General features: G+C 37.9%; 1 long non-coding RNA gene across 7 annotated transcripts in view; it reads right to left on the bottom strand.

The window, feature by feature from the left end:
- LOC116239074 (uncharacterized) overlaps window positions 1-25916 on the bottom strand; it is a 37394-nt gene extending 11478 nt beyond the window's left edge. Inside the window, exons 1-8 of one of the 7 annotated variants that reach the window (XR_016470082.1) lie at window positions 25835-25916; window positions 17748-17876; window positions 15030-15156; window positions 12148-12193; window positions 7558-7640; window positions 3154-3270; window positions 2659-2917; window positions 1253-1314 (exon numbers count right to left, since the gene is read on the bottom strand). This is a non-coding gene — a long non-coding RNA (uncharacterized LOC116239074). Of the gene's footprint in view, window positions 1-347; window positions 2918-3153; window positions 3271-7557; window positions 7641-12147; window positions 12194-15029; window positions 15157-17747; window positions 17877-25834 lie in introns of those variants that run through there. The other 6 variants (XR_016470080.1, XR_016470078.1, XR_016470079.1 and 3 more) reach the window with 6 other exon arrangements.
- Between the last annotated feature and the right edge of the window lie 536 nt (window positions 25917-26452).

The following is a 26452-nucleotide window of genomic DNA, read 5'->3' as shown; positions in this document are numbered from 1 at the left end:
AAAAATCAGCAGAAGAACATGATGGGAAGATGAGATGGATGGGCAAAGTGATGAATAGGTGAGTCCTTCCACAGTTGAGGTGATGAGGGCAGAGGCAGCATAAAGGAGCCTCCAACCCCATCCAGGCTCTCACAGATTGATAGGAAGCAGAACTGGGGGTTACTTGCTAGCATGGCCAATGCTGGCAGGTGAGGGGTAGGGGTGAGGAAGCCCTTGCTGCCAATGCTGGCAGCCCTTACCTGTACAGCCTAAAGAAGTGGGTGACTCAAGCATCCTCCAGAGCATATGGTGGGTGTAAGATCTGTCCACGCCCTGGCTCTACATAGCTGATGGCAACCTCAATATTGCCACAAACAGCAATGCTGGAAGGAGCATAACAGCCCCCATCAGAAGTAGCTTCTGTGCCTTGGTAGCCAATCCCACACATCTGGGCCCAGCAGAGGATGCAGGCACAGCTCAGAGACCCTCCTGGCAGATGAGTCTGTGTGGCTGCAGAGAGTAAAAGTTTGTCCCAGCTGGCTAGAAGTGCTGAGATTGCTTTTTCAGCTTCCAAGCCAAGATCCCTCAAGACTCTACTGGCACAAGTCTCCACATCCAAGCCAGGTCCTCACTTTTTGAGCTGCCAGCTTGATTATGCGTTTGACGGCCTCGAGGAGGAATCCCAAGTTCCACTCCTCCCTTCCACCTTCTGAAAAAGACTGTTGGCAAGAAGCCACAGAACAGAGAAGACCTGGGGCTCATTAGATCCAAGAAGGACCCACCACAGGCAAAAAGCTGTAGGGAGCCCCAGGAGAACTCATCAGGTGAAATGCATGGACACAGACCCTTTTCCTGCCATTTCCCTCCCAACATATCCAGATCATCTCTCACCTACTGAAGTAGCATTCTAGAGAGAGCACAAATACCACTAACACTGAATATCTCAGCAAGGCTGGGAGAAGTATCTTTGGAAGACTGGCCCTTGCTTTGTTGGGAGTCTTTCATTGCTGGAGGTGCCACAAGGGCGCTTTCTGTCTTTGGAGAAGGGGGGAACATTGCAGGTACAGGTGTCTCAGCAGGTGCCCACAGCCCAACCTGCACCCCCCTCACCCCAGGACAGTTGGGGTCCTGCCTCCCATCTTTGCTGCCTATATTCCACCCTGGTACTCTCCTTGTGCAGCCTCAGAGAGCTATAGAAAGAAATACTTTGTTCTTATCCTGCTTCCTCAAGTCAGGATCTTTCTACTTCAATGCGGAAATGATACACACATACCAGGCACCTGGATATCTGAAAACTGGCAGTGCCAAGGTTTGTCCTCCTCATACATCTGCTGACTAGAAGGGAGAAGACAGACAAGGGTGAGTTCGCAGCACAAACCCATAAGGCCCCAAGACACAGAACCTGCCCAACTCCCTTGGCAGCACCAACCTTTCCTGTTAATTTCATTAACGTGGGCATAAAAGCTTCTCTTCACATAGTTCTTACTGTTATTTCAGTTTTGTGATCAGTGTGTGATGCACCTATGCAGATAAAGGTGCCTATTTTTAAGGAGCTGTATTCCAGACTTCGCTTCCTGCTGTTGTGAAGAAAGAAAATCAACAGCAGGCTGAGGTAATTGAATCTCAGGCATTTTACATGGCCCCTTGACCATGCAGAATAAAGTACCGTCTTACCCAGGAAGCACTGATTTGACCATGGCTATAAAGCCTGTGAGCTTCTTAATTCATTCAGCATTTGTACATGGATCATTAGGAAACAACAACAATGCACTGGAGGCTCTGTTGAGTTTGATGTATCAACTAAGACATTTTCATATAAAGCATTGCTCAAAAAAAATTCACCAAGAATATACTTATTGAATTCTCTGAACAAAATATAGTATTTTTTTGGTAATAAATACCAAAACAGTTACTTGATAACATCAGACTTTGAAATTGGATGTAAGTATTCTTGCCTGCAAAGATATTTCACTACATTTCTACAATCTTTTTGTGTTTCTAATATTTGACTGCTTATAAATTATGATTCACAATATTTTTATTGCATGAGGATCTGGTGACCTCAAGCAAAAGCAATGGTCACATTGTGTTAAATACAACAATGGATACAAAGAAATAGAGGATAGAAGTAATCATCAGCTTAAGCATTTTATAAATTAGGTGAGACATCATGTGCTAATGTGAAGTTCTTAAACACTAACACCTATAGTAAAATCTGCATTAATAGGAAAAACATTACTAAAACAAAAGAAAGTGCCCTGATCCCATAGTCAGATTCTGCACATGCAAGTAAACATTCTAAGACAGGATCCTTGTGAAAATAAGTGCATTTTTTTGGAAGGGTGCATCTGAGTACAATGCTTCACCATAGCTTCTCTCTACAATTGATTCTAATTGAATCTAATTGATTACAATTACAATTTGATCTACAAATTGATTATTACAAAAAAAAGTTTAAAGGAGAATGGGAAGGCTATCACTGAAGCTTCCACTATTCAACTACTAAAAGCATTGGTGTTAGTATCCTAACTGCAGGAAAGCAATTTCATTAAAAGCAAAAAAGGATTTTTGTTGCTTGGTTACCTTGTTTTTCCCTCCAATGAAAAAAACTCATTGCATTGTTACATAAGCAGCAGTATTACATCCATCATGTAAGAAAAAAACAAGATAAAAACCTACCTCAATGATAGGAGGGACTCACAGATTTATATAAAGAACACGTAGTTTATAATGACTTTTTTCTTTTGCACACAGCTTCGCTGCAGATGGCCTGAAAATGTTCTAGATGTAAATGCTACAGCAAAACATGCTAGCAATAGAAAAGACTATAAAAGCTCTGAAAATTCTTCTTCCTTCTGCAAGCAAAAATGGATTAAAGTGCAATGATTTAGGTGTATCTGATCCCAGATGAACCAGGAGCAGTCTTCTTTCAGTCCCACTGTTGAAAAGTAAGATGACAAACAAAGTTACCAGAGTAAGTCTGTCTTCTCTGGCAAAGCAAACCTATCATACTGAAAACTAAATGGCTGCATAATTATAAATTTAGATGTTCAGTACCCAAAACAGACAACTGTTTTATATATTTATCACCAAATACACAGAATCACGTGAGCTTTGTAGAAAGGGAACAGCAAGGACCAATAAACTCATTTAGATATTTGATATTCTTCTTACCAGATTTCAGTATACAGTGTAATTCCAGACCAATAGAAAGACTGTTTGGAATGCTATCCTTCTGACATCTGTTTCACTTCTCTTTCACCTTTGGCATCATTTCTGTAAAATTCCTGACTTTAAAGAAGAAACAAAGGGATAGAGAGTACCAGAAGGTTGCTCTGGTACATATGATATAGTCATGATGTAATAACAGAAATACATGAACTATTTTTCATTCATGTTGAATTTTTGGCTTTTAACATCAGAGAGTGAAGGGGATTCTAGTTGTCCATGTGACCTCTTGAGATGCATTACAATCTTAATTTTGGAGATATGCACAAAGTTCAGTATACATTCAGCATGATTAGTGGCATAATATTAAAGAGGGTATCATGCTATGTGCAGGGTCACCAACCAGCAAACCAGGCTGCCCAGAGCCACATCCAGCCTGGCCTTGAATGCCTTCAGGGATGGGGCACCCACAGCCTCCTTGGGCAACCTGTTCCAGTGCCTCACCACCCTCTGTGTGAAAAACTTCCTCTTAATATCTAACCTAAACCTCCCGTGTCTCAGTTTAAAACCATTCCCCATTGTGCTATCACTATCCACCCTTGTAAATAGCATAAGGACAGTAGATAAAATGAAAGTTCAGATATAGTAGGATAAGGAAGGCTCAGAGTGAGAGAAATCCTAACAGAATCACTACTGAAAGACAGTGTGTATATTTTTATTACAAAATGCTGTTTTATGTCTTACTTATATAGGACATCTCTAAAGAAAGATGTGTCATATATGAAATATGAAAATAGTTTCACCTACTATTTTGCACAAGGTCTCACTCAAAATGTCAAATTATCAGAAATGAAATTCTCTAACTATGCATTCTGTTTACTAATCTGTGCACCTTGTTTTCCAGATTTCCTTTTTAATTTTTTCATTATCTGCTTTATGTTTATTGAAGGAGCTTTAGTTTTATTTAAACATTACTACATTAAATATGTCATTATTCATACAAAAGGAATTTGTGCTGGTAGAAAAACAAAGTGTTAAACTGGAATCTTAGTGCTGAAGGGATAGAAATGCAAAAGCAGATTTATTTTTTTTTAATAGATGAGCTCTGTACATGTGACATCTAAATTTAACCTGTTTTTAAAAGTTAGATGAACCTCTTAAAGAGATGCATGTTTACCTAGCTATAAATGAATGCTGCAAGTACTACAATAATATGCATGTCAGAAAGGAGGCAGACATTCTCAAAAGCAGTAGCACGTCCTAGCATTCTATGGAAGGCTGAGCCTTCCACATCTGGTTCCCAGGATAAAAAACAAGCGCAGTATAGTTGAGAAGCCTAATCCAAAATAGCAAGATGATTATCTGAATATTTACTCTCAGTTCTTAATATGCATGTCAGAAAGGAGGCAGACGTTCTCAAAAGCAGTAGCACTGTCCTAGCATTCTATGGAAGGCTAATAGCTGTTCTTTCATTTTTCTCTAAATGAGAGGCAATTCGACCTGAGCACATATTGCACTAAGCAAAAAGCTCACTACTGCCATTTTCTCTTTGTAGGTATGATTGGTTCCCACCACTCGTTATCATTCACTGCCTTATTCAGTTTGGTACTTACTAAAGTGAAAATTTAGTTTAACTATCACAGATTTTCATTTATTATTTTGAATCTCTCCCACATCCTTTAGTAAAAGATGATCTAGCAGAATATTGTTTTGTATGAAATTGGACCAAGCGATGACAGACTTCATAAAGAGGCAGCTCTGGTGGATATAACAGTCATTAGACAGTAGTACAGAGCATGCTGTGCAGGTACATTTCTTTACTCACAGCAGTGAAAAGCTCCAGAATATCTGGTGCTCAGCCAGTGAAATTACAAATCAAAATATTAACAACGCTTGTACCTTGGTAGCCAGCACTTTGTGAAGTGGAATAATAAAATAATGTCCAAAAGCTATTCATATATTACAATAGTCATGAAACTACTTCTGCTGAGAGCTACCACCTTCATTTCCCTTCAGTGCTTATTACTCCATCATCCCAGGGTTCTTACTTGAGTCACATTATATTGCAACATAAGTCTTTAAGAAGATTAAGGTTATCCTAGTATATTAGTGCTGGGTGAGCAAAAGCACTTTATCAACATAAACTCTAAACAATGATAAGAGTAGGCACTTTTGAGCAAGAAACAGAATAGCTGCTGTCAGTGCTATAGAGCTAGAAGATAGATGCAGTTTATGTATTACCAATAAGATTTGCTCAGCCAAATCTCTCTGTCCTCAAAACAAATATATTTCTCATTGTTTTGCTCTGTTTTCAAGAGTTCAGCGAGGGTAGCAGTAAAATATATTTAAATGCATTCAATTGCCTGTGTTGGACAGTATTTCTTCAGTTTCACTCCATTTGTATTAATTAAATCAGTATCCTTTCCAACTTCTTTCTCCCTACCCAATATTCCTGTTAGAGAGGGAAATCATAATTTAAGTATACACAAGTCATCCTATAAGACAAGCTATGACACTTCAAGTTTTTCTTAGCTAAAAGACATAATGCATAGCTTGTTAGAAAATCCTGTGAGGCAAGAACATACAGAAAGTGATCTTAGTAGCTAACGCCTTTTCAAACAGTTTTGAACAGAACTTGACTTTTCAAGAAAAAGGAGATGGATTATACTAAAAATGAAAATTGTTTCTATTTTTTTTTTTTATCCCCAAGATTCCCAACAGTAAGATGCAACAAAGCTTGGAAACAGACTCAGTTCTTATTAAAGCATCATGAAACCACTACTAATTTTACAAAATTAGAGCTATTTTAGTATCACACACACAAATGCTAAGAGAAAGCCAGTGTTCAGCTAAGTACTGTGGAAACACTTATTCTGCAATCAGACTTATTTCAGAGATGTAAACAGAGAAGACACCAGCAGGTGTTTCAGTTGCCCTGTGTTTTGTCTGCATCCTGATGTACAGAAGCCAAGCAGCCTGTGCTGGTAATTTTAGACTGCTGAGATTTGTTGTCCTTCAAGTTCTGCTTTCCTCTACAATACACACAAAGTACAGCAACAAAAACATCTGAGCTGTTTTGGAATTTGGTCTGAATCTTTAATTAGAAAAAAAATTGTTTTTAACTGCCTTCTAATCCCTGGCCTCTGAGTAGATGGTTAAATAGCAGAAAGCAGCAGACTGTGCTTTTGTTAAGCTCTGTGTTCAATTCCTCAGAAAAAAACCTTCACAACAAGTTCTGAAGTAATATATAATATTTATAAGATTAAGAATCCACAACACAGGCTAATTCACCTGACAAGGGCTGTCATTGCTTTCTGTGACTTGCTGACTGGAAACATACAGGTATATGCAGACCCAATACATTACACCAACAATAAACCTGACGTGTCACAAAAAATGAAACTGCAGCTCATTTTGTGACAGGAGGCTCTGCACAAACCAAAGCTAGTTATACTGACAATTATTGTCTGCTTGTGACTCCTCTGTACTGGACTTCCAGTTTGTGCCCACTGCCTCTTGTCCTAGCAATGAAGTAGGATTCTACTAAAGCAGAAATATCTGAAGAGAGAGGATTGGCACGTAGGATAAAAGGGATGTTTGCTTGAACTTGTGGAAGAAGCAGGTTAGCTAGAGGTTCTGATACATTTTAAGATTAAAAGCTCATGTGTGTCCCAATATAACTCATTACTTTATACCTCCAGCCTATTTTTCAAAAGTAGGCTGTTGCCATGAAGACAGACTTAGTTAACAGTACATTCGTCTGTAAGCTGTCCTTGACAAATATGAATACTAAATCTATAGAACTCCACTGACATATAATGTTTTTCTGAAATATTTTGCCAGTCATATTCTGATCCACGTTATTTTGCTAATTTCCTTCCCACTGAATGCCACTTGGAGAGTGTTCTGTAAGAATAAAGCCTAGTTAAAAAACAGTTAGGAATCTTCTAGTTAGAGAGATTATTGCATTAAAGCAGTACCTACCTATGAGTCAAATTATTGCTGTCTCCAGATGATGAATTGATCAGAGATTGCTAAGAGGCTATTTATCCAACTCTGACATTCATTTTAAAATATGTACTTGAAATTAAAATTAGTTACATCCTGTATTTCTGATTGAACATAACTACGCTCAGAGTAGTAGGTTTTTTTGTGATATAACTAAAGTGACTGGAATGTGCAGATCTACTTTACAGCTGCCAGAGGTAAACATCTGCTGCACAGAACAGCTTGCCTCCCTCCAAGCATGGGTTACCAGTGCGTGTGATCTTTCTTGCCCTTCATGCCTCCTGTCTATTAGGTTTTCCCACGTTCCCGTTGTTGTAACACGTATTTCCCCTGTGAAGTATTCAATTTGACAATTGTAATTGATCATAAATGGAGGTAAATGCTTTGCAGAAGCAGCCTTACCTGCAGGTCTGCAGTGATTTGAAATGACTGAGCAAATGCTGTGTTTGCCATGAGAAGCCTGGTCCTTCTCACCTCACACATTGCTGAAGGAAAAAAAAGAGGCTAAAATTAGAAATAATATCCCCCATTTTGTAGCTCCTGCTCTCTTAACTCAAAGGAAGATGAGAAAACTCTGCACAGTGACTGGCCTTTTACTCTTGCTCAAAAATCCCATCCTTACCATGACAAAATGGATTATGTAACAATACATGTTTTCCATTAGTAAAAGCTCAATCTAAATATTAGCAACCAGCTACAAAAGAAAAGATGTAATATGAAAAATCACCACCTCATCTGTAAGATTATTTATCTGTATATTATATATTTAACATGGTATATACAAGTTAAGAGAACTTAGTTCTTCTATTCAATGTCAGATCAAAACCTGCATTAGGATTTTGTTTCAGGAGCTGTATTTTTTAATTGACTTCTCCTCAAGTACCATAGTTGCAGATCTTTTATTTCAACTATTTAGCTCATCCTGTGCATTTCTTATTTTCTTAAAAATAATCTAAGCCACATCACAAGGCATGCAAGACCCAAAGCAGACAAAAAACAAATGAAGACACCTACTTAAGGAGAGCACGAAGTTCCCCTGGAACACACTAAGTTAAACAGAAAGCTCCTGAATAATCCCTTTGCTCAGGATGCAAAAAAAAAAAAGAAAAAAAACAATTGATGCTTACACAAGTATAATGCAATTAGTAATTTTAAACATGCTCACATTCCCTATACTCATGAAGAAAAATAGAGCCAACAGACAGAAGCTAATAAAGAATTCAACCTCTGTTTTTGTTGAAGTTATTTAAATACATTGTATTAGTGAAAGTTTTCAAATCTCTCATACCTCACCAAAGGCTCTTCAAGAAAGAAAACTAGAATGAAAAAGTATTCTTACAAATTAACAAAAAACATTAGCAGTAAGTAGACAGTTTTCACAAAGAAGAAATATTAATAATGAGGTCACCAAGCATGCTTTGTGGAGCTGGCACTGTTTGGTGCTTGCAGAAATATTCAGTAATACAATAAAAACCACAAGTTTTTCAGTGTACTAAAATCTAAAGCACAATTCAAGGATCTCTGTGGGTGACTGATGGACAAAATGGAATACAGCGTTAGCAAGTGCAAAGCAACTCATGCTCAAGAAAAAAGGCTTTGCTTATCCAGTTACACATTTAAAGTTAGTTGTCCCTCAGGCAACATGAAAAACATTCTGATAGTTCTTGGAAAAACATGAAATCAACATGAGAAAGCAATCAAAACATAAGGAATTATTACAGAAAGAATGGAGAAGAACCTAGATGTTATAGTACTTAGCACTTACCAAGAATACTTTGAGGAACTGCAGCTTCCCACTGCCCCACCCCAGACTATTTAAACTGGAAATGATAAATAGAAGGGAAAAAAAACAACAGTAAAGAATATGGAAAAAGCAGACTGATAAATGGGGAATCTTCAATCAGGAATGCCAATTCTGAAAGGTGGGATGCTTGAGAAAGTTCTATGAAGTGAGAAAGAAGCAGTTATTAAATAAAAAGTACTTGCTGTGGAAGACAAAGTGTAAGTAATTTTGCTTTTAAAATTAAATGACTTAATAGAAGTTAATCCAGTTGGTTTTGGAACACAATGACCTCTCTAGCAAATGGGAGGCTGAGGTTACATCTGATAAAAGCTTATGGTTGAGCAGCTGTAAAACACTGCTGGCCAAAATCTGAAAGGCAATTAAAAAAAAAAAGGGGCAGCAATGACAACTTCAAGCTTGGGACCTGCATAGAATCACCAAGACTGGGAAGACCTCCAAGATCATCCAGCCCAGCTGTTGACCTTCCACTGATATTTCCCACTAAACCATGTCCCTCAGTACAACATGGAAATGTTTCTTGAGCACCTCCAGGGATGGCAACTGCACCACCTCCTTTTGCAGCCTGATCCAGCACCTGGCCACTCTCTCAGAGTTTCTCCTTTCATCAAACCTGAACCTCCCCCAGCACAACTTGAAGCCAATCCCTCTAATCCTACTGCTGGTTACATGGGAGAAGATGCTGAACCCCCACCTTGCCACAAACTCTTTTCAGGTAGTTGTAGAAAGTAATAAATTCCCCCCCAATCCAGATTAAATAAAGCTCCTCCAGCCTCTCTTCATAATACTTATGCTTCAGGCCCCTGGCCAGCTTCACTGCCCTTCTCTGAAGATGCTCCATGGCCTCAGTGTCTGTCTTGTAGTGAGGGGCCCAAAACTGAACACAGTACTGGAGCTGTGGCCTCATCAGAGCTGAATACAGAGGGATGATCACCTCTCTGCTCCTGATGGCAGCACTATTTCTGATAGAAGCCAGGATGCCACTGGCCTTCTTGGACGCACTGCTGGTTTGTGTTCAGCCAAGTATCAACCAATACCCCCAGATGCATTTCTTCTACAATTCCCTTTCTCTGGGGAGAAGGCTGAGAACCGCAACACTACTTTTAGTTCTGGCAATGTTTTATTTATCACTAGTTTAACGATCTATATGCTCTATTACACTTCATTTTTTGTGTGTGTTCCTGAAGTCCATACAGAAATCCAGCTCCTGGAATGAGACATCTAGTTTCACAAATTACAGCTAACAGAAGCATAGTAATGGGAACACCAAGAGCTCCCTTTTACTCTGTGTTTTTGAGACAGAATGAACCCCAATCATATGTATAGAATTGCTTTTGAGAATATTTTCTTTTTAAAGTACATGATTTACATGCAGAAATCTTGAACAAAACTGAAAAGTTATTTCTTTTGGATTAGAATTATTATCCAAATTAGCCCCTTGAGAGAAAAAAAATCAGATTTTTGCTTGTCCAAAACACACCATTACTAGAAAATATTAAAAAAAAAATCTTACATTGTTTGCCCTGTATCAGGATAAGAAGTAAACTGTGATATTTTTCTGTCAAGATTTTTCTCATTAAAAAATTCCTACCCATACCAGATAGTTATGAAATAGATTCCGTTCTCTAAGGTCTTGTGCTGGGGAAGTGAGAGAAAGCTCCAACTCACAAACTACTATAAATTTCACCATCTCTCCTTCTGGAAAATAGTCAGTTAGGTGGGTTGTTTCTCCTTTAATTAGAATGTAAAGGGCAGAATTGAGAAACTGTGGCACATTTATCACTCCATATGCTGCTGTAACAGCATGCCAAAAAGACTCAAGCATTTTTAAAGATAACATGTCATACATGTGTTTAGATTAAACAAATATTTTCATCCTGTTCTACATCACAACACCTATAATCATAAAGAATGTTTTTCTCCTGTCACTTTTCACCAGTATTTACTTCAACATTTATAAGATATTTTTAGCTTTTTCTCTATCCAGAGGCAACTGTGTCTCAGAAATATGTAACTTTTTAAATTAATGGCCTAATGCTTTTAATCAGTCTCTGGACAGTCATTTTTTAAACTTTCAATGTTTTCCAGTAACTCATCTGGCTTAAGATCCTTTTGAAAACCACTTCTACAAGTACAAGATGTCTGTTTAGACATAGCTGTCATTTTTTTTTTTAAATTAATTTATTTTTTTTAAGCATAGGAAAGGGGAAATTTAATAGTCTGTTTGTTTACTGAAGAGCTCTGACTCATTCTGTCCAATCTATCTATGCTATCAACAGGGCAGAGGCATTCTGGTGAAAGCAGGAAGGTGGTGGAAAGGAGAAGAGCATGAGTGCAGAAGAAAGCAAACACGATCATGTCACTACAGACAGTAGTATAAAGTATACACAACAGGGAGCTGAATTGAGATCTTAAATCCCCAGTGTTAAGTGCTATGTTTTCTGTGTTCAAAGAGCAGAACCATATGCTGACATCCTCACTGGTACTTCATAAAGGACATACACAAAGAGTAGCAGCACTTAGGAAGCAAAATACTCATTCTGCATCTTCACATAGGCCTGTCTCCAAGCATGCTTCAGAATATAGAAACATAGAATCAAAGTCATAGAATTATTTGAATTGAAAGGGACATTTAAAGGTCATCTTGTCCAATTCCTCTCCTCCACGATGAACAGGGGACAATCTCTGAGGATAGGGCATTCACCAAAAACAACTTTCTTTATATCCAGTCTAAACACTCCCTCACTTAGTTGGAGACCATTTCCCCTTAACCTATCACAGACCCTGCTAAAAAAAGTCTGTCCCTTTCTTTCTTACAGCCTCCCTTTAGGTACTGAATGGCTGCTCTCAGGTCTAACCAGAGCCTTCACTTCTCCAGGCTGAACAGCCCCAGCTCTCTCAGCCTGTCCTCATAAGGGAGGTAATTCCATCTCTTGCATCAGTTTGTGTGGCCCTCCTCTGGATGTACTCCAACAGCTCCATGTCTCTCCTGTGCAAAAGGCTGCCATTAAGCTTTCCATTACTTACCCCAGTAGAACAGTTAGGAAAAAAAGATTCTGGATTTACTCCTTGTGCCTGTAAATGGGAGCTAAGCTACTGCAGATGAGTGGTGGACAGAAAATTATTCAGATCACAGAACAGATGAGTATTGCATACATCCTATGGAAAAAGTATTTCAGACAAATCATTACCTTGGTGAAGTCAGGCTTGTGATCCAGGTGCCAAGTAACAATTTTCCTAATTTCAGAACAAAAGTCATTAAGTAGGACTGCAGTTTACAAAACTCAGCTTATTTTGTTTTACTGGAGTTTGCAAAACTTTGAGCCACCAAAAAAATAAGTAAATAGAACCCCAGCAACACTCAATTATAGAATTTTGTTGTTTCAAAGTAATTTTTAAAAATCAGAGAATCATTAAGGTTGGAAAAGACCTCTAAGATCATCCAGCCCAACTGTCCACCTACCACCAATATTGCCCATGAGCAGCTAAACAGATAACCATTTTAACTGCTGTGATGTGAATTTCTGGAAGAGGTCATGCAGCCCTGTGATTCTCTGTATTTATCCAGCATGTTCAAAAACACTATGGGTACACTTCAGATTTTTTCCACTCTTACAGATTTGAAGACATGCTCAAACATACTACTTTGTTATTTCTGTGCTACTCACAGGAACTGTGGAGTATGACTCCAGTTTAACCTTTTGCCTGGATACCTTAGCACTGTGGTTGAGTGCCAGTCTCAAACTGGCAGGAGCTGTGAAGAGGCAGACTGCATCACACTAAGCCCAAGAGAACAAGCTTCTCCAAAGGGTGGTGAATAATTGTCTTCTCTTCTACCAGTCCAGAGGCAATACCTCAGCTACTGAGACAGCATCTCTTCAGCTTTGTGGTAAGACGTGCCACTGTGATTTGGCTCAATGAAAAAAAATATTTAAACCCTCTATTTAACACTTTGCCCAGGCAGCAGTATACTTCAGTCTAAGATATATCCCTGAGCAGGGATGAACCCGCTATGAATAGCCTATGTGTCCCTCTTATAAAGCATGCATGTTTTCCTCTTTCATGGCAGGAAAATTTCATTTTGTATGCTCAGATACAGACAAGAGCACTGCATTAATTAATCACAGAGCAGATCTACCTGTTCTTCTTCTAAAGGGCACATACTACTTTTACTCTTGCTAAAAAGTGGATTGCCTTTTGATATAGTATCTTAGCATCACCTGCATGGTTCCTGCTCAAGGTGCTAGCAGTGTACAAGCACATCCTCTAATATTAGATCCAGAAGAACAAAAAGGCTAGCAATCAGTTGACACAAGAAATAATCAAGACCCAACAGAACCAGCTTCAAGCTTGTTTGGAAGCATTCCTGCAGTTTTCTCATCATGAGTCAAGAAAGATTCATGATCAGTATGAAGTTTCTTTGTTGTACATCTTAGTGATAAGAGACCTCTTTATAAATAATAACATAAAATTATAAAAACAATGTTATACATCCTGCTATATTAACTGCAGCAAGATGGTTATTCTTCTACTTTATGCACACATCCTCTTCTCTCAAAATATATTTAGTTACAGGAAAAACAAGTACTGTAAGACTGCTTGAAAAAGCACTTTCCCATAAGCAGTTCAACTGTATGACAAACAAAACTTTTCCAAATATTTTGATAATAAATTATTAGATATTATTTCCAACCTAATGTCAGAATGAAGCAGTGGTTTTTAAAGGTACTCTGCAAAGGAGACTAATTTTAAAATTAAAGATCCACTACCTCATTAGACCCATTTACTCTCTTGCAGAGCACCAGAAAGATCTGTCTTTTTCTCCTCTTGATGAGTCACTGCTTACGACACAGACATTGTGCAGACTTGATGTCTTTATGAAGATTAAATAGTCCCATGAAATGCAATTAGAACGAATGTGTACTTGCTAATTTGTAATTGCATTCAGAATAAACTTTACATTAACAGAAAAATTAGAATAAAAAAATGAACTGGACAGACATATGGCAGATAATTTCCCTACAGCAGAGGGCAAAGATTCTAAAGAGAACACTTTTCTGATTTCTGCAGTAATCAATTTATGCCTCAAAGCAAAAAGCAGTAGCATGCAGCCAGGTATTAAGAGTATCTCTGAAAATACTGGAATATTTGAGTCATATCTACTGATTCAAATGCATCTCACTGGCTTCATTTTCACAGTGCCTCTGGACAGCCTGGTAAGCAAGCAAAAGAGATTTGAGCAGGAAGAGATTCAGTAGGAGCAAACCAAGCTCCTGTCTATTATTTTTTAGATGAAAAAAGGGACATTAATAGAAGGGTACTAACCTACAGCACATACAGGTCAAGCAAGGATAGGCAGCCCACCCAGTCTTCCACCAGTTTTTTTTTTTCTGATAAATTGATCTTAAATATCCAGACCAAGATTTCTTTTTGCTATTTAGTACTACTTCTTGTGCCTCAAACAAATAACGCTCATTATTACTCTCATCTCATTTTCTCTGAAAAACATGGTAAAAGAGGTTTCCATTTTGTCTACATTTTGACCTGATTATATCCACCACTTCAGCAGGAAAATATACTGATTTCTTTAGACTCCCCTTTAATGAAAGGCTATCAAGAAAGCACTAACTTGACTGTTCAGCAGCCTGCAGTGTGGTTTCACAGGACACCTTGCTACAGAACTGCAGATGCTTACAACCACATCTCTAGCACAGATCAGTTATCCAGGCAAAAGACAATATTTCAGTTCTCTAAACCAGGGGATTTAATGCTAAAAACATTCAAAATATTTAGCTTTGTCTTCTATTTTTAATCATACAGAAATATTGAATGCTAATAAATCACAGCGTGCTGGGCATAAAAGTCAAACTGTTAATCACAAGCATTCCTCAAGAACTCTACAGTACATCTTAATTCTTCAACAGCAAAATGCACATACAAGCAGTAAAGAACAAAATACTTTGCACATTAAGAAGTCCCAGCTATTTTGCATAGAGAAAAATATTCAATGTCTTCACATATCTATGTTTACTATTACTGGAAACTATATGTAAAAAGTACATGCGAGTGATACCTGCACTGCAGGTCAGTAAAATGGCAGCAGGCAGACAGCTTGCTCAAGAACATGCAAGAACTCAGAATAGCCTGTTTGAGAAGAGGATTTGGTGCCTTCAGATGTGGTGCCTTGCCTGTCAGTGGCCCTGCAGACAGAACAAGAGGTCAGTCACCTGGAAACGCATACAAGTAAAGCATCCTAAGCTACCTGATTTGCCTTGACAGTGACACTCGAAGAAAAGCAATAGAAGAGGATTTAAGGATTGTTTAGGGGAAGTTTTCATTAGGTATGTTCAGAAATTTACCAAAGTGAACTCAATCTGCTGGCCATGACAGTTGATTAGAACATGAAGAAGTCTGGTTTTAGTCTTTTTCTGTCACTTTCCCATAACCCAGGTTAGAGAACTGATTTCCCATAACCAGGTTAGAGCCAATGGTCTGGGCCTGCTCCATGGCAGCTCCTCCCCAAAACACAGCTTCTGTGTCAGATCATATCCATGACTCAGAGCAAAACTTCCTAAGCATGGGGTTCAAGTACTTGGAATCTTGGCAGTGTAAACATTTATATGTAACTATACAATTTCCAGAAGGGAGAGCTTTATGGTAATCTAATCTCAAAACCAGAGAAGTTTGTACAGGCAGCCATTTACGACAGTGGCAGAGCACATTCTGGACAGAATGTAGGTCTCAATATTGCAGATTATTTACTGAACTGATATTTTCTTGCTCTTCTCATAAGTGTTTTAAAATCCTACTATCATCCAGATGAACTGATTTTTTTCCCCTGAAATTTTGTAGAATAGGAGTGTTTTTGTAACCCGCTTTTGATATGTCAACTTTGTGATTACATAGATGCAAGAGTTTTGTTAGCTCATAACTGTACAGGGTAATGAGAAAGTCAGAACCCTGAAGGCAGTAGACAATGTTAAATAAGAATTAAAGATACTCCTGAATGCACCAGAATGCAACTAGTCATATTATACTAACAAATTACCTTAAATCATAATGCCTGAGAATCTTTGGATCTAATTCAAGTTTCTTTCCACATGGAAATTATGACCATGTTTACTGGTTTGATTTGACAGATACCAACTTCATATTTCACTCAGCAAACAGACCTTCATTTTCTTTAGTATATTCTGTTCTTCTGGGAAGAAACTATAGTATTTATCTAGAATTTGTAACAACTGCAAAATAAATCATTTTTGTTAATTTTTCTGCTTAAAGAAAAAGGAAACTTAATGTGCTTAAAACATTTTAACATTCATATCTGTTTTGTTATAATATAAGTGACTCTAGGCTTTGTTTAAACACCTTATAATTGAAATTCACTGTGCAGTGTCTTTATGGACTTTTCCTTGGGTTCTACAGAGCAGGCAGAGTTCTGCTGTAGACATTCATTCCAAACAAGATTACAAGCAGTTAAATATCACCCGGATACCAAAATATTTATTATTTCCTATTGATTTGTGTAGTCTGGGATACAGGTTTGCAAACCTGTATGAGAACACATAAAACAAAATTCCTGCAGATCATAGGAGTGCAAATTACTTGAAACATTTCAAGATCACTTTCTTCTGTTTCGCCTTACAGTACTCACCTGTTCACAGCATACCTGGAAAAATAATGAATGCAGTGCATGATGGAAAATACGTTAATTCTAGCATGCATGATATTTTTAATGTTTATCATCTGACGCATCAAATGAAATAAATGCATGCCATCCAACAACAGTAAAAAGCACAACTAACAAATAGAAAGGGAGGCAGCAAAAAAAGATGGGAGTTATAAGGATGTAGTTGTGGGTTTTCATGCTTCTTGCTACTTGGATGAACTTATTAGGCCAAGAACCTGTGTGTTGGGACAGTCTTTATTACTGTCTGAACCTTACATGTAAAGCCAAGGACAAAGCAAATTTTTGATGTTCAGGATGTAGTGACATTTGTCCTGTTAGGAGGAAATTAAATGCTAATAACTTACATTAATATTTTCCATAAATTATTCAGCAAAATAGTTAATTAAAATTCATAGTAAGTTTTAAGTTTCCTAGCAAAAGTGGTTTTCTAAATTGTATTTTTAAATGAAGTTTAAGATAGCAGAATTTTATTCTCAGTGATGGATTAGCATGAATTAAGAGCCTGAAGAAACACTGAAATATGGATAGTTGTCCAGTTGGGGAAAACAAGATGTAAAGAGTAATGAAAGAAAAATGGAGACCAAAAAAAGTGGTCCTTTAACAAATAGGATTTTGCATTCCTATTATCTAAAGTACTTTGCCCTCACCACTCATAAATGGTCTAGAGAATCAAAATACATCAATTTTAGAATTAATGTGTTATTCCACTACTGTAGGAAGTTGCAAGTGTGTTATAAATAGCATATACACTAGCATGAATTTTAACTGTCAAGACCATGTCAGAAGCAGTCAGGAATATCAGAAATTTTGAGTAATTTTCTGCACGACCAGTTAAAGAGCTAAGAATGCGACACAGCTATACACAAGCTCAAAAAAAGAAAATCCTAGCCTAATCTAAACATAATCTACACTTTCTAGACACTTACTTATAAACCATATATCAGCCTCTTAATGAGACTGAGACTTTCACAGATATAAATGAATCCTAGACCAAGCTGAAATATTTTTTTTCCCCAGAGCAAGCCAAGAAATTGTGCTGCTCTGAAAGACCTTGTTTTTCTCACCCAGCTCTATCACCAAACACAGACAACTATTGCTTACTTGATGTGCTTGTCTGCTGATGGGAACAGTGGCATCTGATTTCAGAGCACAGTGCCTTCCTGGTGAAGGAGTTGAGTCAGCCTACATTGCTTTCAGGCAACTGCCAGAGAACAGGAACCAAGTGAGATCCTGAGGAGGAACAAGTGGGGATAAGTGCAAGATCTTTCTCCTTCACTATCAAGGAACTGTTAATCCAGTGCAACTCCATGAACTTTCAGCTTTGGTTAATATTGAAGTTCTACTTTTTCCACTTACAAACTGATAGAATATAAGAGGATATAAATTCTATGTACCAAACTGGAAGTTTAAATACTAAAAGCCTTGTCAGCTCCCAGTTACTAAAGAGTTGGTCATACATTGTTTCTTATCTTAAATATACTGTACTTCTGTAATTCTTAATACAGACTTTCAACATAAGTTGATTCCAATAACAGTGAACTGTACTATAGCATTCACATTACAATTTTAAAACAGTATAAAACTAAATAATATCATTTTTCATTTGTTTGAGATGCCTGCTTTTCTACTTCTCTTACCTGAAGACCTGGCTTCATGTTCCTTTCCAATAAGAACCCTTTCAGTCCTTTGCCTTCCGGCTCCATCAAGGTTCATTCACAGCTGACACATTTCTATCAAGATGCACATCAAAAAGGATAAAGGTCTACCTTTCTTGGTTTGCTGCACAAGACTGGCAGATGTGCAACTCTTCCATTTACCAGCAAGGTCTACTACTCATAAGCACTTTGAGATCACCTTTCAACAAGGACTTGTTTACTCAGTCATTCAAATAGCATGAATATAAAAGCAAGAAATGACCACTTTACTCTTCCCTTGAATTTCAAGGCATAGCCTCTGGATGGCTAAATGGAAAGGCTAAGAGCAACTTGTTGATAAAGAAAACAGACTTTTTCTAATTCCCCATGGAAATCCTCTTGCCAGGATCTTAATATTAAAATATATGGTGCATACAGTGGCCTCACTGAGTCACATGCACTGCCACTGTCATAACCTCAACTGCTTGGCAAACTCAGCGGTGAAGCCAGACAAGTTCTGTGATTCCAGACTTTTGCCAAGAACAATCACACAAGGGCAAAGATCAAATGGAAGCAGCAGCATTTATATATGGACTGTCTTAGTCTTCACATTCACTACTGAAAAGCTACCTTACTTCTTGTTTCTGATATGTTGCATTTAAGGATTCTACATAATCTGGAAGTTCTTCTGGTCTGTATGTGTTACTATGGGAACAGAGTTTATTTCACTTACACAGCTTTCACAGCACTCTTAAACAGAGGAATTGAGTCGATGCACAATCAACAATTGCAAAACTGATTACTCTTTTCAAGTTCATGTTGAGCAGACTAAGTTTTAACAGAAGTGAATCAGCAAGACACTCAGCAACTGAAGGTAAAAATAAAATCTTTACTGGCTGAATACAACTTCACAAGGCATCTGAAATAATACTGTTAAATAAGTTATATAACACTCACTGGATATTGAAACCTCCTTGCTACCCAGTACACTAACATTTCTCAAATGATTTCTCACTGCAAAAGAATCTTACAGGACAAGAATTTATTTTGCATTTGAAAGCCACAGGATTTTAGTAATGAAACCTGATAGATAAGCATGAGAAGAAATTCTGTCTGTTTCCTTGTCACTCAAGACAGCGTGAAATGAAAGCATACATTTAAATCATGAGGATGTCTTGCAATGCAGGCACAGATCAAGAAAAAAAAAAAACCACCCATACCAAACCCATAGCCCACCTCCATACTGGTTTCAATGAAAAACAATCTTAGTAAAAATAAAGTTTTAATGAAGTTATACAATCTGCTTCTGAATAAATCAAAAACAAATTCAATTCAGGAAAACATCAGATTATGAATCTGAAGGTTTTTGTTTAAAAAAAAGTATAAGACTGTCTGTATGCAAGGTAGACCAAGAGAAAAATGCATTTATCACAATTTCTTAATCTCTATATATTTGATCACCACCAGTTTTCTTTTAAAATTAAATGAGAAAAGGAAACTTTAGAAAAAGAACTATATTAATTATTAAATCATGTGCTGTAACAAGGCTTACATGGACTGACCACAAGGTAAATGGCTAAAATGATACTTCTGTTGTTGCTAACAACAAAAAGCTACTTCAGGAAGCCATTGAATCTGATATTGTTCAAATACAGTAAATACCGTGGGGCAGGGGATAGAATTGCTCTCGTTGCTGTAATTTTCAGCCATGGAATAGTCTGGAACTCTATGGAAAATTTCACAATAGATGAGAAAAGTCACCTGGAGTTTTGTGGGTTTTTTTTTTTTTAATATGAAAGACAACAGATGTTTTTTCATGAACAAAACCTATGAAACCTGCGACTGAGAAAGCCCGACTCACACGTAAAGGCTGTGTTTCCATAGTGTAACACACTGTGACCACAACTACTAGATTGCCCTCACAGTTTTGAAAGAGTCTGTTTTCTCAGCAGTGCATCTAGATAATATCAAGGTATATTTTTGTTATATTTTTGGATCTCAGAGCATTTTTGTGTAGTGCATTCTTGTATGCAGGAGCAGCTTGCTAGGAAGCTTATATGGTTCTGTATTGTCATTCACGAGCTCAGTTCCTGACAACCATCCTTAAAGACGACATGAGAAATCCCAGGAATATTCCACCTGGACTTCATATCTCACCTTTCTGGAAGGTTTCCATGGCTGCTAGAAACAAGAGTGTAAAACTGTGTTTACAAAGAGAATGTGGTGAAGAGCCAAGTATTGCTTTCCTGTCTAGAGCTGCAACTCAGTGTTTCTTTTGCTTTCCCCCCTGCATTTGCACTGGTCAGTGAGGATGGGGCCAAGAAAGCACCTGTCTAACAGACAGAAGTGTTGTTGCTTCCAGGGAAATGTCTGTTATAGGCTGTTAAATTCTGAGGGGGAAAAGGAGAAGCTTGCAATGAAGCAGACAGATGAAGGGATGGGTTAGGGTGCACTGAAGAAAGAGAATAAGAAAGAATGAGGAAAAATGAAAAGGACAGTACTGAAATAAAACACCAGCAACCTCATGAAATGGAAAGTACCCCAAGAAAGACATAGTATTTGTTTGAATCCAAAATTAATCTTTCCTACCTGCAGAATATACAATACCTGAATTTTCAAATGCTTAAATACAAAGTGAATCTGTGACTGTATTTTAAATTATAGCTATGCCACAGATACTCAAGATGCTCTGTGGCATTTGACTAATTCCCTTTCATTTCAGCAAAAAAAATTCTTTTTAATGCATTACTTTGATATACTTCATTCTAGAGCTGCATTGAGGATACGACTGACTTGAGAAGGAGCTATTGCTCACAGTACTACCAAAATAAGCTGATTATGGTAATTTTCTAACAGCTTAGGTTTTTTACTGTATGTTCATGGGGTATATCACAGGCAAAGAAGTTTGTTTTGCATAACCAGAAGCCATGTAAAAATCAGCTCTTACTCTCCACTCCACAGCTTGTTATTTACAGGCAAAACAAACTCATAGAATTGATGGCTCACATCTGCTGAGAGGAGACCTCAGCAGACTTCACAACACAGTAAGGAGCCTTCTGCTGAAGACCACTCTAATATACTTCCTTCCATTTACTCACTGGAAACATATTTTGGATTCTGCAGCTCTGTTTTTCCCCAGTGTTCTTTGTAAATGAAAAAAATCATTTGCTTTGTGATCCATTTTTGTCTGAGAATCTATGCACGTCATCATGTAAAAAAAAAAAATCACTCAGTGCCAAGCTGAGATACATCTTTCATTGCCAATTAACTTTTGTTATTATTTAAACTACATACTTTTTTTTTGAAAAAAAAATCTCTGCAGGGCACAGAGGGCTTTAAAACCAACTCTGAAGGTATTCATAAACACCAATGCTTTTACCTTTAATGAAGGAATACACATATTTATAAATGTATATATATAGTTCCCAAAATGTCAATAGAAACACTTGACATTGATTCTAGCTCTGGAATGGAACAGTCTTAAGGAAGCAAAATCTGAGCCAGCTTAATTGGCTTGAATTCTTCACAAATTTGGCTTAAAGTGGGTGAACTACTCAGTCAATGCAGTATTTTGGGAAACTGCATTTTATTCTGAAAACTTGTGTTTTAAGTGATGGCATTTCTGTTCTCTTGGAAGACAGCAGCAAGACAGACCTGAGCACTAAGCCTCCTACATAGGCAGAGACCAGCGACAGGAGGCACAGCAGCTATACTAACTTCTGTGCTTTTGCTGGTATAATCACTTACCTGGAAAACAAGGGTTAACAGCAGCTTGCTATAGGAAGGACTCAAAGCTACATATCAAAGATTTCTGTCCCACATATGCATAGGATTCACGCAGTGTTAATGAAGTGCCATACATTTGATTTCCTTTGTGAAAAACTTGACAGAGCTGTACAACTCTGCCCAAGCCTACAAAAGCAGCCTCAGTTTCCTCAAAGATCAGTACACATCTAATTCCTGACAGCACAGAGTGACCCTTTCAAGAGCTGCTGCCACAAGTCTTTTAAGCTTTACAAAAGTCAACCCATACCCTTAGGAGAACTTACAGATTCTAGCATGAAAGACAAATGCATGATTTTTTTCTGCTTACAACAATTTGTTATTCTCATCTACTATGAAGACATAAAATAAACAGTCCAGGAATCATCTGAATTTTGAGTGTGCTTTAAGACATCACTAATTAGAGCCTAAGAAAGGCACTAAAAATACCCAGACATGCAGCTGACACCTTCTTGATTCAGTTTGAGAACCTTCTGTGCTAACTTAGAAGTAGTGACTAACAGAACTGCTTTTAATGTCTGCTTTTCCACGAACAGTCATGTACAAGAACTACTTTTGTTCCAGAATAAGATGGATAATTAGGATGAGTAAGATTTTTTTCCCTCTCCTGAAAACAAGTAATTGCTTCGGTCATTAAGGAACCCAGCAAATAGAGCAATTTATCCAAAACTTGAGATATCTAAAAAACAATGATTTCTCACCTATATTCAAGATTCTTCATGGCAAGTGTTTTTTTTAATTTATTTAAATAAAAAGCACTCCTGCTTCCATGGCTTGCAGGGAGTTTGTCAAACTTTTGAGTTTGACAACACAGATGTCAAACAAGTCCAAGAAGTAAATTTTAAAAGTACAGAAAATTTCAGGAACACTGTGAGACCAGAAGGAATAGAAATTTTTGTTCTGTGCATCATACAACAGTTCAAATCATTACATCAGATTAAACTGAGATACAATCACAACATTTACAAGGTCTTCCCATGAAAAACAAAATAAGAGACGGCCCCATGTGAACCTCATTAAGTTCAGATATGCTAAGTGCAAACTCTTGAACATGGGTTGAGGCAATCTCAAATATGAACACAGACTAGGCAAAGAGTGGATATAGAGGGCCTTGTGTAGAAGGACTTGTGAGTTTACTGTGTGAAAAGCTCAACTTCAGTCTGCAATGTGTGCTTGCAGCCCAGAAAGCAAGACACACCCTGGGCTACATCAAAATTAGCATGGCCAGAAGGGTGAGGGAAGAAACTCTCCCTCTCTGCTCAGATCCCACCTGCAATACTGCACTCAGCTTTGGGGTCCCCCAGCACAGCAAGTACATGGACCTGTTGTAAGAAGTCCAGAGGAGGCCACAGGGACAATCAGAGAAGCTGAAGCATCCCGCCCATGAAGAAAGACTGAGTAGAAGTGGCACTGCTCAGCCTGGAGAAAAGGCAGCTCTGGGACACCTGACTGTGGCATTTCATCACCTGGATGGGCTACAAGGAAATGGAGAGGGACACTTTCAAGGGGAGTAGCGATAAGACAGGACTTTAAACTTAGAGTGCAGATTTACATATAAGAAGCTCTTCACTCAGAGGGTGATGAGGCACTGGCATAATCTGCCTAGAGAAGCTGTGAGAGCCCCATCCCTGGTGATGCTCAAGGCCAGGTAGGATGGGGCCCTTGGCATCCTAATCTAGTACGTGACAACCCCAGACTAGAACTCAGAAAGGATAAAACACTTCAAACTATGAAGAACAAAAGCGTTCTCCTGATTAAGGCTGAACTTTTTGTGAAAAATTAAGTTGCCCTAAAGGGTCCTTGAAGATTGTGTATCAGTCACTTTCTACACCACACCTTCACTCATCCCATTATGCACTCCTGTTCCCCACCATCTTTACTTTGGGACCTGAAGGGTTTAACTGGCCTGGCCAGGTAAAGGAAAGCAGCAGTAAACAACTTGTTTAGTATTAAGGCTGCAAAAAGGATTGTGGGAGATAATCTCATCGTGATTTTACGCAGCCCACACAAGCATTAGCTTAAAATATCACTGCAGTGTATTTTTCAGCATCATTAGTTGTTTATTCAGCTTAATAATCCTTTTTTTTTTTTTTCTTTTGCACGGAATTTCAATGCTGCTTAAGAAATAGAGATTATGAAAATAGATGACTTAGAACAGTTACAATTATTAGGCTAATAAATAACCTACTGCATTGAAGGTAGAAGTGCTTCAGTTATCAACAAATTCAAAGTACTAGTATACTGGTAATAATTATGTAGTTAAAAACACTTGAAGTTGTTGCAAAATGAAGTTTCTCCATCACACAGTATCTACAAGTTACAGATTCTCACACTCAAAAACTGTTATGTAATGAAAAGTGGCTGAATTAATCCAACCTTTATCAACTCAAATTCACAGAGACACTAAGGAAACACTGCAGAATATAATAGCAGACATTCAGAACCTCACCTCATTACACCCTCAGACCAATATATCTGGCCATTAAGCATATAACAGGAAAACCAAGTCCTTAATAAACATTGTGGTTTATTATGAAATATACTCTTTCAATTGGAATTACTGACAAAAAAGATTAAAAATAAAGATGATCAGGAAACATCCTATTATTGTTAATGTCCCTGGAAGCACTATTACCACTGTAACTGCTACTGATGTCACTTCCAGGAGGTGTTTCATTATTTACCTTACTACTGCCAACAAGTCACCAGCTGGTATTACTCTAGTTTTGCATCACTGATAATAAAGCTGGAGCTCTGTTACCTTTCCAAAGCCAGGGTTGTTAATAATTCAAGAGTGCTTAGATAGGAAACAATGAACTTGGGATAACCTATGCCTCCTAATTGTTCCATGTAATAATGGCACAAGGGAACACCTTGGCTTGTTACTGTCTGGTAACTCCACAGAAGAGGAACGTAAAAAGTATAAAAACCTGAAGTGTATGTTGACTTTCCCTATTACTCTTACCCAACTACAGAAAATAAAGAAACTTCCCTTGAAGTTATCAAGTGGGATGGTGATTTAAAGCATTCAGTGAAAAAGTGAGTGCTATTGATTTTTTTCTGTGCAAAAAAGTGGCTTCCAGCTACCACAGGATCTTAACTGATAAGATAAGGATAATAAGGATATTAAGGAATATTTGGTCTTATATGGAAGTCAGTTTCTCAAAGATTAAATATTACTGTGATTAAAGTAACTACATAGCTTGGGGTGAAACTGCCTGCAGTACATCACCTACAAGAAAAAAACAGTTTTTGTCTCATGATGTTTCACTGCGTTCCATAAGAGTCAGTGCTGATGTGTAAAATAAAGTTTTCCTTACATTGCCAGTCTGCTACTGAACTTCCTAACTAGAATAAGACAACAGAACTGGAGTTACAAGGAGTGCCAGCATTTCAATTCTTAACTAGTTTTTTTAAACAATTTTTGGTTTTCATTATCTTTGTTATTATCATTGCCAGGTAGCAATCAATTTACTTATTTTAAGCATGCTTCATAACAGTCTCCCATTTTGGTGATGCTGACGACTAAGCTGGTTTTAGCAACATGACTGGAAGAGATGCCAAGAAATTTTGAGCTACACCTCTGTCCTTGTTTGAAGGAAAAGCCTTGGATAGTGGAGAGTCACAGGGTCACAAATAAGCCCATAGGAAGAAAGATGGAATGGTGTAACATGATGCAAAGCACAACAGAGCAGCAAGGTTCCAGGCCACAATGAGCAAGAACCCACTCACACATAACAGATCAGAAATAAAAATAAAGAACCTACTTACCTCTGAAAGGCCCGTGAGCATCCTAGTCAGGCAGGGATCTCCAAACAAGATGCTCTCATCTCTGCTGCCAACCCTTAAATGAGGTCTGGGAAGGGGTGGATCCTGGCTACACCCCTTCTGGTCTCTCAGGTACATTGCATACACCTGAGCTCCCCTGGGTTGGCCCCACCTTCCCACCACGTGCTCAGTCACTGGTTCTAGCTGTGACTTGCATTTCCACTACAAAGAGAAAGCTTTACTAAATATATATCAACACATAGCACAGGTTCCCTAAACACTTCCAAGTGGCATTACATCCTAACCTCTTCAAACCTAAGGAAAAAAGATTCGTGGTCCTCTCCCATTCTCTTGCAGGAAAAAAAACAGCATTTTCAGTTAAGATCTACAGGAGGTAATTACAAGGAGCCAGCTCTAACCTGAGAGAGGAACAGGGGGCATCTGGTGGTGTTTGTTGTTAACGTATACCAACAGTAAGGCCATTCATGCTTACATGCAGCTTCACCAACTGAATTAATATACTCCATGCTTTTCAACAAACAAACAAGAGTGTAACAAATGGAGAAATTAAAATAACAAGCACAGAAACATAGACAGTTTTGAAAGAAACAATATGATACA

Source organism: Phasianus colchicus, chromosome 11 (assembly GCF_987193195.1).
Source record: "Phasianus colchicus chromosome 11, bPhaCol1.hap1.1, whole genome shotgun sequence".
NCBI lineage: Eukaryota > Metazoa > Chordata > Aves > Galliformes > Phasianidae > Phasianus > Phasianus colchicus.
This window is presented reverse-complemented; position numbering and strand designations above follow the sequence as displayed.